Raw genomic sequence first — 12,709 nt, 5'->3', positions numbered from 1 at the left:
TGTCCTGCTGCCAGAGGTTTTCAAGGTCCATATGCAAAGGAGACTCTAAGGAAAGAGTCTCTTGTTTATAACTAAGGCTTTTTGTAGAAAGTCTGAATCCTCATGGGGAAGCAACAGCTTGGAACTGAGTTAGACCGTGTATGGCTGGCAGGGAATCCTGCTCTTGTATAGGCCCAGCCTTGACCCAAAACATACCAGATCCTCCTTGGCAACCTCTCCTTTTACTTAAAGTCCTGATTTTTCTTCCAAACTCTTACCATTCTTGTATGGAGCAGAGGCAGAAAAAGTCAAACCCAAAGGAAAGAGAGTTGTTTTCCTTCTCTAAAGCCTAGAGCAAGCTTTCTGAAATTGGGTAATATATTTGTTGCTGTTGTTTAGTCACTAAGCCATGTCTGACTCTGCAACTCGTGAATGGTAGCCCACCAGGCTCCTCTTGTCCGTGGAATTTGGAGTGGGTTGCCATTTCCTTCTTCAGTAGCTCTATCTGTCCCAGAGATCGAACCTGGGTCTCCTGCATTGGCAGGTGGAGTCTTTACCACTGAGTCCCCAGGGAAACCCCTGATAATAAATATCCCTCCTTTAAAATATCACAGATCTCAAGAGTTGGCCGTTTTCTACTTTACTATAAATGCATACAAACATAAAGTATAAGCTTCTTGCTTATAGCTTTTATATGAAAACAGAACACTTAAAGAATAAAGCTATAAATTAACCAGTAAATTTTCAATTCAAATAGTTTAGTGAGAAGGTGCTATTTTGCTCAGATGAACTCAACGATAAGCTCCCTAACAGATCTGTGGAATTTCTGTCCTCACTTGTTGTTTTACTTGCTTCATGCGCCATCCTGTCTCTGCCAAGATAGCTGAAACCTGCTGACAATGCTGGTAATACATTTAATCCTGCTGCGATTTATCAATCCATGTCCCCAGCAATCCCATACGGATGTGGTGTGGGTCGAGCTGCCAACTCCCATTGCCCACAATGCCCTGGAAAGATTTTAAAAACGTCAGCTTTATGTGTTCCCTGAAACTTTGAAAGAGTGCACCAATAAAATCGCCTAGGCTTGGCACTTTTTTGACAAGTACTTTTTTTCCCACAGTGTTCTTTGTTTCATCTCATCCTGTCCTTGATTCACTCGATCATTTGTATTTTAACCATCTAGGTTTTCATATTTATTTGCATAGGAATTTATGAATCATTCTCATAATTCTTTTCATTATCTTTTTAAAAAATAGATTAACGAGCAGTTTCTAAGTAATTTTTACTTTATTAAAGTTTATTATGAAAAAAAAAGATATGACACTTCACAAAAAAAATAAATAAATAAAGTTTATTATGCCCTGCTTTTCTAAAGTTTAATTTGTTGTTTTTCCATCTTATCTACTTCAAATGAATTTATTTTCTTTCTTGCTTAATGAACATGTTTATAACTAGTAGAAAAATTCCCTGGAGTAAGTAGACTCTAGCCCAAAGACTTTAAAATATAAAATTGTCATTATTTTTCTAATTCTGTTTTGAGTCAAGAGCAGTGTCATTGAGGATTTTATTCATACTTTTGTTAATTTCTAGTTTTTATACACCTGGTTGGAAGGTGAGATCTATACTCTTCCTGTTATTTGCATATTTTATTGAATTTTTTATTGTTGTTTGACTCATCCTTTGTGTAAAAACCTTTTTGAGAAAGTTGATACTGGTTTTATATTTTATGCCAATTTGAAAGTTTCTTATCGTTTTGATTTGCATTTCTCTGATAATGAGTGATGTTGAGCATCTTTTCATGTGTTTGTTAGCCATCTGTATGTCTTCTTTGGAGAAATGTCTATTTAGTTCTTTGGCCCATTTTTTGATTGAGTCATTTATTTTTCTGGAATTGAGCTGTAGCAATACAAATCAAAACCACAATGAGGTACCATTACACGCCAGTCAGGATGGTTGCTATCCAAAAGTCTACAAGCAATAAATGCTGGAAAGGGTGTGGAGAAAAGGGAACCCTCTTACACTGTTGGTGGGAATGCAAACTAGTACAGCCGCTATGGAGAACAGTGTGGAGATTTCTTAAAAAACTGGAAATAGAACTGCCATATGACCCAGCAATCCCACTTCTGGGCATACACACTGAGGAAACCAGATCTGAAAGAGACACGTGCACCCCAATGTTCATCGCAGCACTGTTTATAACAGCCAGGACACGGAAGCAACCTAGATGTCCATCAGCAGATGAATGGATAAGGAAGCTGTGGTACATATACACCATGGAATATTACTCAGCCATTAAAAAGAGTTCATTTGAATCAGTTCTAATGAGATGGATGAAACTGGAGCCCATTATACAGAGTGAAGTAAGCCAGAAAGATAAAGACCAACACAGTATACTAATGCATATATATGGAATTTAGAAAGATGGTAACAGTAACTCTATATGCAAAACAGAAAAAGAGACACAGATGTACAGAACAGACTTCTGGACTCTATGGGAGAAGGCGAGGGTGGGATGTTTAGAGAGAACAGCGTCGAAACATGTATATTATCAAGGGTGAAACAGAGCACCAGCCCAGGTTGGATGCATGAGACAAGTGCTCGGGCCTGGTGCACTGGGAAGACCCAGAGGGATCGGGTGGAGAGGGAGGTGGGAGGGGGGATCGGGTGGGGAATACATGTAAATCCATGGTTGATTTATGTCAAAGTATGGCAAAACCCACTACAATATTGTAATTAGCCTCCAACTAATAAAAATAAATGGAAAATAAAAGAATAAAAACTAAAAAAAAAGAAATTGAAGTATAGTGTCTGTACAATGTTCTATGTTACAGGTGTACAGTACAGTGATTCACAGTTTTTAAAGGTTATGCTCCATTTATAGTCATTATAAAATATTGGCTATATTCCCTGTGCTGTGTGATATATCCTTGTAGCTTGTTTATTTTATATAGACTACAAAAGTAGTTTGTACATTTTCATCCCTTACCCTGATTGTGCCCCTCCCCACTTCCTCTCCCCACTGCTCTCTATTAGTTTGTTGTTTCTATGTGTGACTCTGTTTTGTTATATTCATTAACTTGTTTTATTTTTAAAATTCCACATATAAATGATATCATACAGTAAAAAAAAAAAGTTTCTTGTTATATTTTAGATATACTCAACTTACACTTCTAGTCTGTTTCATTGCTAGTATTTACTTTTATATTTTTAAAAAGCAAACTTCGAACTTTACATTTATAAAAATGTTTCAACCTCAAAACATGGTCGTTGACTCCTTTCATTGAAAAATGTGGAACTTAGGTTATTGCATTTCCTTCCAACTCCCAATTTTTCTTAATAAGCCCTGAGAATTTTATCCAGATCCACCATAGTGTATTTCATCTATTCTAGGACTCATATGTTTTCATATTACAATCTTTGAAGTTGGTGTGTGTTAAGCAATGACATGTTAATATAGCTGCTGCCTCCTGGCAGTAAGGATGAAGTTGTTTTTGCTTGCACAAGCTGGCATTTGGCATGGGCATACAACTTCTTGATATTTCAGTCAACAAACCACTTAAAGACCATTTGAGGAGAGAATAAGAGTCCTGGTTGTTGTCTGAACACCTTTTGTGATACCTCCTGGTAAGATCAAGAGCATATCAGCATCAAATTTTACAGAATGAGTGTCAATATCTTGGAAGAAGATTCTGGAGACAGCAAAGAAACTCTCTTAAAATGCGTTAGCATCATCACATCTCTCAATGGTGCAGGGAACTATCTGCCTGGAAAACCTCAGACATCTACAACTCTGAGCATCAAGAAGTGATTCAAGAGATTCAGACTGGAAGATGTTTTAGCAGTAGTTTATTTAACTTGTAGTTTCCTTTTTTATGCAATCAGAAAATGCTACATGAGAAATACAAAGTATTTAAGACTCTTTAAACAAGATAAAAAAGGAAAATTTTAAATGACTGGAAAGTAATATATTAAACTAAAAGTGTTTCTTAGCATAACACAAAGTGGTAGTGCCTCTTAGACTTGAGCTGTCACGGATATGATGAAATTCGGAAGTTCTTTTTAAATGTTTTATTATGTACCTTTCCTTTCAAGAATTAATAGTTTGCCTTCTAGTTTATAACTCCAATTATCATAGCTAATTAAACTTTATTTGTTCATGATATAACTTGCACATTCATAGCTTTTAAATGCCAATTCATCCCAATAGCTGGGAGCTGTCTTAAAATAGATTTTTCTCTTCTGAGAGTGTCTTTGATACACTTCCTGAGGTTTTTTATTTCTTCATTTTTTAGTGTTTAATAACTACTTAACTAACTGCAATTTTTTTCTAGTCATATTACTACTCAAAGAGGTTTTGCATTTTTATTACTTTCTATAACTATTTAGTATAAATGATGGCTTACCTGAAAAATCATTCTTGTCACCTTTTTTTATTAGAAATCTTTTTTTAAATCATTTAGTATTGCTGAGAAGTTGTTTCCCTGCTATATTATGTATGTATGTATATAGTCTTCCCAGCTGGCTCAGTGATTAAAAAAAAATCTGCCTGTCAATTCAGGAGACGTGGGTTTGATCCCTGGATTGGGAAGATTTATGTGATAAATGCAAAGTCTTTAAGATTCTGGAGAAGTCTTAAAGAGGATCCCCTGGAGAAGGAAATGGCAACCCACTCCAGTATTCTTGCCTGGAAAATCCCATGGACAGAAAATCTGTGGGCTACAGTCTATGAGTTGCAAAGAGTTGGATACGACTAAGCATACACACATGGTCATACTGTTTGTTTCCAAACAACATTTGAGTGTCATTGCCCTGCTACAAAGATTTCCCATGTTCGTGTATTTGAAAGGACTCACCAGATTCCAGAGAGCACACTCACGTAAGACTTTGTGTAAGGCAAAGATGCAGGTGCAGCAAGGAGAGTGTAGACATTGGGATTTCAAGAGATAACCCATGCCTAAACTCTCAGCGTCCTTATTACACCAAGATGGCACTGTCTCCAGCTGGAGCTACCATGATTTATGGAAGGGATCCTGACTTCAGGAGAGCTCAAAGTAGAACTTCCCAGAATTTTTATGCCTCTCTAGTCATGCAATCAGGTTTGCATAATCTATTAGGCCAGTTGGAAACCCATCATTAAAGAAATTAACCCTGGGGATTCCCAGGGTAGATTCAAACTTAAAACAGCATCGTAAATCTCACTGCCCTTAACTTGGCCAAGAGTCAAAAAAAAAAGACACCATAATGTCCCCAGAGATAAAAGAGAGTTTTTCTAGTCTAGCTGTAAACTAACTCCATCTTCCATATCTACACCCGTATCTCCAAAGCTCCTTTTTCCAATTAGGAAGTTAGAGGAAAGGCAGGACATAGCATGTCACTTATCTTTGGCCTCTCAGCCACAGCTGATTCTTGCCTAGGCCATAGACCACAAGGTATTTCTTGCGTTTCCTAGTGCTCAGTTTCCCTAAGGTGGGGATGGTAAGTAGGCACACATCACTCCAATTTCATGCTTTAAGATCAAAGCTATTCCCTAGTTCCAGTCTTGAAGAAGTTTTCTTCTAATATAAATTGCCGGGGTCCAGCCTCGGCAGGATCCAGGGGATACCCTCAGGATGAACGGCGTCAGCGAGAGAAGACACGTGAGACCAGCCTTGATAGGGTTAAGTCTGTGTTTTACTTTTTGACAACAGTTTTTATACCCTCACTCAGAACGTTTCCAAGGTACAAGATGCTTACTCATGCTTACACAGGATTAGTATTACATCAGTTTGTTTTTTAGGAAGAGCAGGATGTTTTCTGCTTTCTAATTCTATAATAAATCTTAGCACATTATCTTCTGGCCTTGGGGCCCATTAACATTTTATGCGGGTCAGGTGAATGTAAACCTATTTTCCATTTCTGTGGTGACCTTAACTGAAAGGTAGCAGTCTCATAGGGCAACAGTACAGAGTAGAAGTATATCCTTGTTAATACAAAAATTAATCCTTCTGCAGAAGTTGTCAGTTGAGTTTATCTATGAAGTTTACCCCACACTGACTCTGTGACTTTGGTGAGGCAGCCCCTGCCTAGCACTCCTGGCTAATAATTAACAACTGTTTCATTGTTACCACACTAGGGCTAAGCTCTTATTTTTCTAGATCTATAACTATATTAACAATGGTTTCTATAACACAACCTTAGCACATTAAGAGCAAAAACACAGCAAGCAAATGTTAACCCAATAACCACCTTTAGAATAATTTTTCTTATGTTTTCTAATAGGACTTCTTCACCCCCTAAAACGGCTCTATGTCTATTAGGGCCTTTATATGATCAGGTTCTTTATGCTGTTTTATGATTAGGGTATTATGAGCAGTCATGTATATTAGTACCAAGGGCATAAATGCATTTGCCAAACAAACTAAAATACCAGTAAAGGAGTTTAAATTAAAACTCCTTTCACCCTGGATAATCTCATAAAATACCACCACCCGGGAAACTTATTGATTAAAGTTCTAAATTGATTCTTATTTGGGAAGAGATTGGGGAAGGCCTTCTGCCTGTGTCACAGAAATTAGGGAGTAATCTATTGAAGCAAGCATCAGAAAGACAGATATCATCTTTAAGGTGAGCGCCGGGGGCAGCTTTTCGGAATCCCTGAAAACCTGATCCGCCCTGTCTGTTAGCTTTTCTCCCTCATGACCTTGTCATGGGTAGGATCTTGTGTGTTGGCTCCCGGCAATAAATTCATACTTATTGTTCATTTTGGTTTATTTCAGGGATGGGGTAGTGTTTATGAATGAATTAATATTAGTGCCACCATCTTTCCATGAACAGCCAGACAACTTCTTAAGTCTGGGAGAGGTAAGAAGTTCCCAGAAGTATAAGTGCCTGCACTGTGAGTATCCAAAAGCCATTGACCATGGTGACAATGAAGTCAATATGAGGTACTTGTTCAAATCATGTGGAACCTGGCAGGAAGAGCAATGGAATAATTATAGCCTCCAAAAGATTGAAGAACTAACTGAAGAAGTGTCATCACTTTTCTCTCCCTGGTCCTTTCCTCACACCTCTCCCCCCATCATTGACTCTATACTTCTATATACTGTCTTATGATTGACTGTGTACATAGATGTTCTCTACTAATCTGTACTGAGAGATGTCCTTCAGTTCTGTATTCCTGGTTTCTAGCAGAATACATAGAAAACACCGTAAATATAATAAATGTTAGATTCATCATGTAACTTGAGCATAACCTCGAAATAGTATCTCGGATTAAGAACTGGAATGTCTAGATGGTTATTTTTATACATCAAGGCTTTCAGCTATTCTTGATCAAGTCTTGTCAAATTTGGGTATATTTTTGCCTCTGCCTACTTAGGTGGTGCTAGTAGTAAAGAATCCACCTGCCAGAACAGGAGATGAAAGAAACATAGGTTTGATCCCTGAATCTGAAAGATCCCCTGGAGTAGGAAATGGTAACCTACTCCAGTATTCTTGTCTGAAAAATTCTATGGACAGAGCAGCTTTGAGGGCTACAGTCCATGGGGTCACAAAGAGTTGGACACAACTGAGTGACTGAGCACACTGCCTACCTTGTTCTAATATGGCTGTCTGAAGAGTGCTCACAGCAAGAAGCAAGCCAAAGCTAGAAAAGAGGACTAAAGAAAGCAAACAGAATAACAGTGAAATCTGCAGGATGAATTTACTCTTTCTCCAACATTTTTAGGAAGAAAAGTGAGGCTTGCTTACAGAGAATAGCAGTCTTTCAGAAATGGCTTGCCAAGCTTTTCCCTACTGCCTATCTCCAACGAACTTCCCCGGTGTTGTAGATGTCCTTGGAAAGGGTGGAACTTAGCCTGTCAGTTACACCTAATCAGTTGTAGCCATCTGTTCATGAAAGCCAGAATGGTTCATGAGAGAAGGGGGAAGGAGAAAAGGGCCAGGAGAGAGGAAAGGAATGCTTATGGTGGAGGAGAAAAGCCAAAGAAAATTTTGCCCAAAGTCAGTTTTGAACGTTTAAAATCACCCCACCACTTCACAAGCAGCCTCCTTGGCATATGTATTAACCCATGGATTGAGGATGGAGGACCATTCTTTTGCTTTCTAGAAGGAAGCATTAATAGTTAAGAACTCTGGAGTCTATCCAAGGGCTGCCTAGTTTTCCAAGCTTCAGGTGATGCACGTGGTCCTCAAATTGGGAAATTTGTGTTGAAGAACAAGCATATGCCTGTTGAAGGGACTCCTTAAATGTTCAGGAAGCTCACAGTCCTTGCCAGCCCAAATTCCTTGGAAGCTCAAGCCTGAAGGCATTGATGAGGATGCCTGTGTGTTAGAGGTGACAACCCCTTTGAATCTTGGCCACAGCAGTGCACTGTGCTGGGAAGAATGCAGTGAAGTTGCTTAATACCTTCCCCATTCCCATAACAACTTAGAACTGGATTCTGAATTATGAAGTCTGGGTTCTCTGAGAATTTAACATTGATTGAATGATAGGAAATCTCTGAACTTTGCATTCTATTACCTAAAAGCCTATCTTACTTGGAGATGAGAAACTAAGTCCGAGGGAAAGTAACAGGTCAGGGCAAAGACCAGTAGTTGTCCCAAGTCCAATGGCCTTTTTGAAGCACCTATCGAATTCTGTTAAAACTGGCCCTTTGCCTCTCATCACTTTTAATGTAAGTGCCTGACAGCTTTTTTGATTGTAATGTAAATGCTTAACATTAAATTTTTGATCATCAAGGCATCCATTTTCAAAGAATTCATCTCGAATAAGCATGTTGCCAGTTACACAACTACCTAAAGATCCAGCAACCCCATGATGTTCCCCTATTGGAGACTCCTGGGTCATCTACATAACTGACCCCCACTCCTATGTTTTAAATTCACCATTAAAGAGTAACTCACAAACCTCACCTCAACCCCAATACAGGCAGAACCCCAGGTCTTTGCTCTCCCTCCAGCTTTGCTGTGTATATATCCTCCAGGACCTGTGAGTAATAAAGCTATTTTTCTTACAAAGTTACCTTATGGTTGATGAAATAAAATTCACAATTTATGGCAAGATGAGAAAAATTTCAACATAAAATCTTTCTTTGTCTATTTGGGCCTCCTCACCCCACCCCACCTCCTGTAGGGTGTACTGTGCATGTGTCTGGATTAATCAGGCCTCCCTAGAAGATAACCTTCCTTCTTAACACCATCAGGGGCTACTATGACCCATGACCTGCTACTCGCTCTGTACGTGTTGATCTGTAAGCTGTCAAATGACACAAAACCATCTGTCTCAAGAACTCACATATCCCTACTTTGATCTCTGATGGGTGGAACAGACCTCAGAGCTTTCTGAAAGACCATCTCCCAGATTATAATCCTCAGGTTGCTCAAAGAGAAACTTCTGTTTCTTTCTTAGATAACTATTGATTAGCTTTTCGTTAACACAGCTGTTGCTGAGGTGTGTTTTGTGATCATGATACAAACCACAAAGGTCAGTTCACAACATTGGCTCCTATTGGAAAATGTCTCTCGGGGCGGCCTCAGATATGCAGGCCCAGGTGAGTGCCCCGGGCATTTCTAGCTGATAGCATCACTATCAACAGGCTGAGACCAGAAGAAACACCACCCCAACTTTGATTCTTGAATTCTTAGTAGCTAGTAATGAGAGGGTAACAGGCAGGAAAGCCAGGGGTCTCCAAATGGAGGAAATAGCCTGCACATGTCAGACATTTTTATCTCTCTTAAGTGGCAGGAGGAAACAAACTAGCGATATTTTTTTCCTTCTCTATACAAATTTAAAAGGAGGTTTCTCTTAAAATGCTGTGTTGTCATGACACCTGGTTTTACCTGAAGCTAACTATTCTCAAACCTTGAGTTAACCAATACATTTTTCTTATGAAAATGTTTGTCTTAAGCTATGTTAATGTACTATGCATTTATCCCAGACTCTGTCTTCAAGTTGGTTCTGCCAAATGGCTCAGAACCTACTTGACAAACCCGTATGTTATACTCAGATATTGTTCCCCTAATCTATGTAAACAAAACTATTTGTTTGGTAATCTGTCCTTCTACAAGATTCAAGTCAATCGTTTTATGGCCTGAGATGAATTATCTAGTGCCATTCTGAGTTTTAAGACATTCCTTTCTTTTCATTAACAGACTGCTAGTGACTATATAACATCCAGCTGAAGACTAGCAGGGGGGTACTCTTTCTGCCCCCTTCTGATGCCTATGTCAGAAGCTTTCTCTATCTCCTTTATATTTTAATAAAACTTTGTTACACAAAAGCTCTGAGTGATCCAGCCTCATCTCTGGCCCCGGATTGAATTCGTCTCCTCCGGAGGCCAAGAATCCCAGCGTCTTATTGTTCAACAACAACCTCTCAGTAACATATACAAAACTAAGGGGGAAATCTCACACTGGGAGCTTTGCTCCAACCCTGAGAGGACTGAAGAAAGGAGTTAGCATTTTACCTGGGTTGGAAGTTAAGAGTATGCACTGACCACACCCTCTATCTGCACACCCCAAACCACAGAGCAGCCACAGAGCAGAAAGGGTTCCTCAGTAGGCAAAAGGGAATTAGTGATGGCACAGATATGGACAGAGGTTCTTTTCAAGAGGCTTCTCTTTTTTTGGAATCTCCATACACAGCTAAGTACTGAGATTACCCATCAGGGTTGGCCAAGGCCATCGTTCACCCTGGCCCTGAGCTATTTTTATGCTCAAGGTTTCAGGATTTGAGAAGGTGTGCGCTTCATTATCAACTGTAATCTAGAGGATGAGACCAGCGGGCTCCACCGACTCTGCTGTGTCTGGGCCACCAGCCTCTGTGGCAGGGGATGAATCTCTCTGCTGAATTAATATTCACCTTAGAGCCCAGGGCTTCCCTTGTGACTCAGACAGTAAAGAATCTGCCTCCAATGTGAGAGAAATGGGTTCAACCCCTGGATTGGGAAGATCCCCTGCAGAAGGGCATGGCTACCCACTTCAGTATTCTTGCCTGAAGAATTCCACGCACAGAAGAGCCTGGCAGTCTGCAGGCCATGGGATCACAAAGAGTCAGACACGACTGGGTGACTAATCCTTTCATTTCACTTTTAGAACCCTGGTACTTCTCTGATGAAAAACAGTTCTTGGAATTTCATGGAAGGGAATTATGGCAACTTGGGTGAGGCAGTGTTCTTTTCAGTCTTTCAGATTTCCCTAACTCAGTTGGGTGCTTTTCTTTAGAAATATCATAATTCCATAGTCTTTCTCAAAAATTAGAATTTATTTGTATTTAACCTTTTTTGTTGTTGCTGTTTGGGGAAGGAAATGTTTTTATAAAACAACAACGACAACAACAATACTCAGACTTCCAACTACCAGATCTATAGCCCTAGAAAACAGATTCAGGTTACCTTATTCTTCAGTCCTCCCATTTGCTAAGATTTACTCTGCTTTTTTCCAGATTCTAGGATTTGAGGACATTTACTAATAGCATCTTCCTCCGAATGTGTCCCTTTGTTGAGCTGTGGCTTCTTTATTCTACAGTCCCCTAAATGATTACCCATGACTTCTCCACCCACTCATCAAAGCGAAGAACCATTTCATTGCATTGCTAAAGACCATCTCAGTGCCAGTGAAACCAGAAGAATGCTTGAAAAAGTAACCTCATGTTATGAAAAAGTGTTCTCTTTCTTTGGGTGCAGGAGCTAGAACCTTAACAAAATTATTCTATAAGAAAATGTTTATTATTCCTATCTAATTAGTTTCCTTGGGAGATGAAACTCCTTCATTATTGTATTTCCTGAAATTGAGACAATTTGGGCTCCTTACTTAGATATTGCCCCTGTGTAATTTCAGAGGCAATAATAAAGAAATCCATGGCAATTTTAAGCTGTGCTTCACCCTGCCAACAATTTAAGAGCAATGCACATCAGCCTGGTTCTTGCACCTGCCCTCCTCAAGCAGCTGGTATAGACTGTTCTAGCAAAGAAGAGGAAAGATCCCCACCATGGGAGGAGGGGTGAACTGGAAGCATAATTTATACAATAAGTAAAGTATGCTCTGAAGTCACTTGTACTTTCTGAACTTTAGTTACCTATAAAACAGGTAAGAATGAATGGTCTTTATGGAGAATAAGGGGCAAAACAAGTAATCCTTCAAGTTCATTTGAGGTAGAAATTCCACTTTTACTGTGATTGTAAGAAAGTTCAGATGAAGTAAAAGACAAATTTGTGCAAATAGGCACAAATAAGTTAAATGCTAGTAGCATTCACATGTGACTTCAATGCAGTTATTAATATCTGGGCTCATTAGAGCCAATAACCAATAATGAAGATTATTTGGAAAATCAATTTTAATAACAGTGACAAAAAAAAATAAGCATCCCCATTACTGACAGAGGCTGGCACTGTCAGGATGCTAAAATACAGGAACTCTGACTGCCTGCCTTCGGGCAAGCTCATACATATTACTTGGTCATTGTTTGCTGGTAAAAAGTAAAATAATATAGAAGGAAGGAGGGGAAAGAGGGAGGGAAGAAGGGAGAATATTTAGTTTATATGCCATATGTGAAAATAAATGCTCTATTTCAAAGACAAGGATTATATTTTGCACTCCAGTTATAATTTTATCCACTGTAATTTAGGAACACTTTCCTTTGAAGAAAAAAGGAATGCTTGGAAATAATCTCCTTTGTAATTTTATTTTACAAGGTGCCAGTGTGTAATGGGCCTATTAGCAAACATGCCCAGGAAGTCAAGTGTGAAGAGTC

The sequence above is a fragment of the Cervus elaphus genome, chromosome 19, assembly GCF_910594005.1.
Source record: "Cervus elaphus chromosome 19, mCerEla1.1, whole genome shotgun sequence".
Lineage (NCBI taxonomy): Eukaryota > Metazoa > Chordata > Mammalia > Artiodactyla > Cervidae > Cervus > Cervus elaphus.
This window is presented reverse-complemented; position numbering follows the sequence as displayed.